Source organism: Geotrypetes seraphini, chromosome 12 (assembly GCF_902459505.1).
Source record: "Geotrypetes seraphini chromosome 12, aGeoSer1.1, whole genome shotgun sequence".
Lineage (NCBI taxonomy): Eukaryota > Metazoa > Chordata > Amphibia > Gymnophiona > Dermophiidae > Geotrypetes > Geotrypetes seraphini.
The window spans coordinates 1,508,045-1,514,044 of NC_047095.1; positions in this window are offsets into that span (position 1 = coordinate 1,508,045).

Consider the following 6,000-nt stretch of genomic DNA (forward strand, 5'->3'; position numbering starts at 1 on the left):
TTACATCCCTTCAGTGGTCATCTGGTCAGTTTGGGCAAGTGTTTGTCACTTATTCACTGTTGAAACAGGTCTAGTCCTAGCCATCTAAACAGTGCCTTGGATGTATTCTTAACATGTACGTGTCGAGTCTTCATAGAAGAAAGATATTGAGTACCACCTGGTTGCCTTCTCTGTTTTCTTTGTGCTGCATAATACCGGCAACGTAACAGTTGAGCGCAAGACAGAAGCGCACAAAGGCGTGCCAACAATTGTGCACAGGACGTATGCGCGCTGCTGGTACTGCCGGTTTAAAGCCTTACTGTTAGTGCTGTGAGTGGGATATGGGGGGAATCCCCCCCCCAGTACAGGTACAAGTCCTTGCACTCCCATAAAAGGGGGGGGGGAGGTTGGGGGGGAATCCCAACGGGAGTGCGAGGACTTGTACCTGTAATGGGGGTTTCCCCCATACCCCCCTCTCACAGCACTAACAGTAAGGCTTTAAAGTGGCGGGACCAGCAGCATGCATACATCCTGCACACAATTGTCGGTGCACCAAAGTCTGGCGCGCTTTTGACGGGTCACCATAATATCAAATGATAACATATATCCCCTACATGGGTATAATACAAGTAAAAAAGTTTCAACACAAAAGGACATAACAACTTGATATCTAAGAGGCTTCTATTTATTATATACTAGCTAAAATACCTGGCATCATTCAGGGAAAATACAGTAAAGGTTGAGATAAATGAACTGTGTTAATTGCATTAACATGGCAAGTTTTATTGAAAATACATTTCTCATATACAGTATTACTTTAACAAAGTAACGTAGCTAGTGCTGTACTTTCAAAATGCATTTTAATTAACTGATAATATACATTATTATTGCCTGATAATAAACATTATTTTTTGCTTTTCTTCCTTGAGGAAGAACAGAGAATTTTTTTTCCCATTCCAACTCCTGAAGTAGCAACATACCTTATTTTTGATTCAGCCTGACCAAAATCAAGATTTTTGGTTTATGCCAATACTGAATTTTAGACCAAAACTGGCTATTTGATTTTGGTAGAAGCCAAAGCTGAAAATGAAACTGACCCCACCTCAAACAGTCCCCACTCCCTCCTACCCCAAACAAAAATAACCCCCTCCCAAACATACCTAGGGATTGCCGCCCCCCTCCCTCCTGGGCCTACCATATTATTGGTGGGGTAGTGGGAACAGGCGTAGGGTTACCATATTTAATGATGGACAAACCCGGATGCATGGCCTTGTTCTATTCTGCCCCCAGCCCCGCCCCATTACACCTCTAGCCCTGCCCCCAAAAAGCCTCGTCTCTTTTTCCTGACCTCCAGGCTGCGCGGATGCATGCGATGTCATCCGTGCACGCTTGTTGAAGGCCTTTCAGATGTGGCTGGAGCTTGGGGCTTTCCGAAACCTGGGCAAACTGCCAGGTTTTGGAAAGTCCGTCCAGGAACCCGGTCAGTCCTCTAAAAAGAAGACATGTCCTGGTTTTTCTGGATTTCTGGTAACCCTAAACAAGAGCAACCCTCAGGCATTTTTGGCTGAACTGAAACAAAGCCAAACATGGTTTCTGGGCCAGTTTCAGTGATGAAGTCAAATCCAAAATTCATTTGGCATTTAGTCTCTAACTACAACTGAGGCAGTCAAACCTGTAATCTGTTCCAGCACTTTGAAAGTTTGTCCTTGTGATTTGTTAACAGCCATGGCAAATACAAGCTAGTCAATGATATGTAACCATTTGAACTGCAATGGCATACCTGTAGTTATCATTGGTACCCCATTTACCAAATTATTACAATTAAAAGAATAGCATTTTCCACCGGAATTAGATGTTTTTCAGTGTATATTGTTGGCAGCATTATTTTACATCATAGCCTATCATCCTCCAAGACACTTTTCAACGATTGATTACAGTATTCATTTTTGTGTGATAAAGTTCAAAGAAGGCTACTGGACAATAGATAAACTACGAGCAATAACAGGATTTGTAAAAGAGGTATGTAAATAGAGAATAGATATTCTTAAAATATATCCCCTTACCAGAGACTAAATAGAGCAGGTATCAAAAAAATACAGAGAAAAGACCTCAGTGTTCTCTGAGAGCAAACTCAGGAAACTACTATGACAAGTACAAGATTGTCATAGACAACACATCCTCGGTCTGAGAAAAACTCTGTTAAAGTTCAATATATATAATTCATAGATATAGAAGTTCAGTATTGAAATTTAACGGAGTTTTTCTCAGACCGAGGATGTGTTGTCTATGACAATCTTGTACTTGTCATAGTAGTTTCCTGAGTTTGCTCTCAGGGAACACTGAGGTATTTTCTCCGTATTTTTTGGACGCCTGCTCTATTTAGTCTCTGGTAAGGGGATATATTTTAAGAATATCTGTTGGTGGCTGTACTTAATTTTTTGATATTCTGCTTGTCTATAAGAGTTTTTTTAATGTAATAGAGAATGACACAGGGACAAATTTTTCCCGTCCCCATGGAAACTCATTTTCCCATCCCCACTCCTGCAAGCTCTGTCCTCATCTGCACAATCCTCAAACACTTCAAAATCATAAGTGTTCATGGCTTGTGAAGTTAAGGCAGAGCTTACAGGATAGGGACAAATCCCACGGGGACAGGGAAATTGTCCCCATGTCATTCTCTAGTATGTAAGTGGGATGTGTGAAGTTGTGTATGTGTGTGTGTTTGGGGGGGGGATATGCGTATGTAGATGCAGTGCCGGATTTAGGCTTGGTGAGGCCCTAAGCTAGATAAGGTTTGGAGGACCCTTGTTAATATGTTACACCATATCCTATACCCTAGAAACAATACATGAATGGAATATTTAAAATAATTGTAGCATACATTGATATGTATTTATATTGCTGACAAAATTAGGAATTTGAATCACTTTTATTCATGTAAGTAATAATGAACTTGTGCAAAATCAGAAAACCGATAAGCCTGAAAACAGAATATTTATGTATTGTGGTAAAAGATTCCAAGAATGTGGGGCCATAACTGAGAACATGTCTTGTCTTCTAGTTCCTATCATTTTAATAGAAGGCACAGAAAGAAGATTAAATGAAGATGAACGAAGTGATCTTGTTGTACTATATGGGATAAGCCATCTGTTAATAAATTGTGGTTCATTAAAGTTTAAAATATTACCTTAAATTCATTACGTATGAGGCCATTGTAAAAGTACAGATGCAAGAAATTCCACTTCTTGAACATTTAAATAACCCTACAGCTTAGGGCCTCACCATCTGCAGGAGTCTCACAAAAGGTCAGAATTTCGGTGGGGGGGGGGGCTCTAAAAATTTTATGTGACTTTTTATCAAACTTACCCCTCTTTTACTAAACCGCGATAGCGGTTATTAGTGCAGGGAGCTGCGCTGAATGCTCTGCACTGCTCCCGATGCTCATAGGAACTTTATGAGTGTCAGGAGCAGCGCGGCACATTAAGCTTGCCTCCCTGCGCTAATAACCGCTATCGTGGTTTAGTAAAAGGGGGGTAAGTTTGATAAAAAGTCACTTAAAATTTTTAGAGCCTCCCCCACCGAAATTCTGAACTTTTGTGAGACTCCTACAGATGGTGAGGCCCTAAGCTGTAGTTTATTTAGCCTTTTACAAAACTGTGGAAGCGGTTTTTAGCGTAGGCTGGTGTGCTGAATGCTCTGCGCTGCTCCTGATGCACATAGGAACTCTATGAAATTTGGGAGCAGTGCAGAGCATTCAGCGTGCCGGTCTGTGCTAAAAACCGTTTTTGCGGTTTTGTAAAAGGGGTGTAGCTTATAGGAAATCTAGTACTGTATAGATGGAATATATAGGTTGTGATTTGTGTATGAATGTATACAGGAACGTTTGGTTGTGGATAATAGGGGGACTAAAGGATAGCGGTATGTAGAAATGCATTTGTATCAAATGAAATGGGTTGTGTGGGGAGTTGGAACTGATATGTTGAGGTAGATGGGAGGAGGTGTGTGATTGTCACCATGTAGAGGCATATTTATGTTTGTTTATTTGACTTGATATCTGCTGCCTGTTGTGGTTTTGTGAGAAAAACGATTTTCAAAATTAAAAATAAGAAAAGGAATGCTAATTTATTATATAGAACAGAGAAATCATAGGAGAAAGAATAAAAACAGGTCTAAAGACACCTCTAGGAGATAGAATCTGAGAAAACTGAAAGCCTGATAGACACCATGTTCCACTGGATAACCAGACTAATCGCATTCCCATGACTACCGAAAGCACAAATAAAAAGAAAGGGCTTGAGTGCTGTTTTAAATTTGGAGAGTGAATGTTCAGAAGGCAAAGAGAGAGGGAAAACATTCCAAAATGATGGAGCAACATGCAAAAAAGTACACTGGCCAAAGGAACAAGAAGCCTAGAGTTGTGAATGATATGCAGGTAAGCAGCAGAGGAGGCGAATAATACCTTGAAGGCCAGCAACAAGTTTTTGAATTGGATTCTGAAGCTAATTGGAAGTTAGTGATAACAGAAAAAAAAAGGTGTTTCATGGTTAAATCTCTTTGGGTTTAAAAATATCCGTATGACAGCATTTGCACAGTTTGTAATTGAGCAGGAATTGAATTATACCAGTGTAAACCACATTACGATAGTCTAATCTTGAGATTATGAGGGCATAAATAATAATCTGAGAAGAATCAAGATAAAATTGAGTAGAATGAAATTGGTGCAATGCTGGAAAGCAAATCCTCTCCAAAGTCTTTATTTGTAGATCAAAAGAAAGTTTTTAATCAAATGTGATTCCTAAATATATAAAGAAAAATAAATCAACAGAGCACATGAGCAAGTCATGATTGAAGAGAGTGACCAGCAAACTATGGCTTTAGAAGAGTTGAAGAGTCAGGCAGAGGATAGCTAAGATGATACTGCAGACAAATAACTGTTCATTTGGGTGAGATCTAGTTTAAACAGGTAAGTATAATACAAGGATATGATCTGTGTAATAGTATGCCCTTATCCAGTCGAATGAGGAGAGTGAGTAGGCTCAAAATATGTATGGGCCTATGTGAGGTTCCAACGTTTGGAGTATTTCTCTGTAGGGGTCATGGATATTAGCAGGGGTCATGGATATTATCATTGGTCCCAAAAACCTCACTAAGAAAATGTTTAATTTTATTATTTAAACAACCTTTTTTTATATTTTTCTTTATATTTGGATAGTAAATGAAAAACAAAATTCAGACAAAAGAAACTCTTAGCTTTGAACACCCTGGTAGCTGTAGTTCTTTTTTAGAAGAACAGTGGGAGAATAAGAGGGAGAGTACAGATCATGTCAACATATCAAAATAATGTTACCCTTTCCCTATTTTAGACAGAATGTAGAATTGATATAGCCAGGTTGGGCCATGTCACATTGGGGTAGTATTTTAGAAGAGGATCTGCCTTTTCTTTATACATGCAGGAATGCATATGCCTGCATTGGATATATATGCCAGGAGCTACCATTATCCCAGGACAAGCAGGCAGCATATTCTTGACTGATGGGTGACGGCACCGACGGAGCCCCGGTACGGACAATTTTAGAGTGATTGCACTCTAAGAACTTGGAAAGTTCTAGCAGGCCGCACCGCGCACGCGCGAGTGCCCTCCCGCCCGACGGAGGCGCGCGGTCCCCAGTTTCTTAGTTTCCGCGGAGCTAAGAAGACGCGTTCTTTTCAACGGCCGTTGAAAAGCTCTTTTTTTGCCTTCCCGCTCGCATAAATTTTGTATAGGAAGAGTATCTTCCTTCTTTTATTTTATTTTTTCTTAGTTTTTTGAGTAAAAAAACCCACAATTTTTTTTCTCTCGGGTTCGCCCCAGCGGGGCCTGTTGCCATCATCGAAGCCTCGGCTTTCGATTTGGCAGAGGCCATCTTTACTTTCACCCTCAGCCAGGGTTCAAAAAGTGCCAACGGTGTGCACGGCCCATTTCTTTGACCGACCCGCACAACTGGTGTTTACAGTGCTTGGGTCCGGATCATAGGGCTTCCA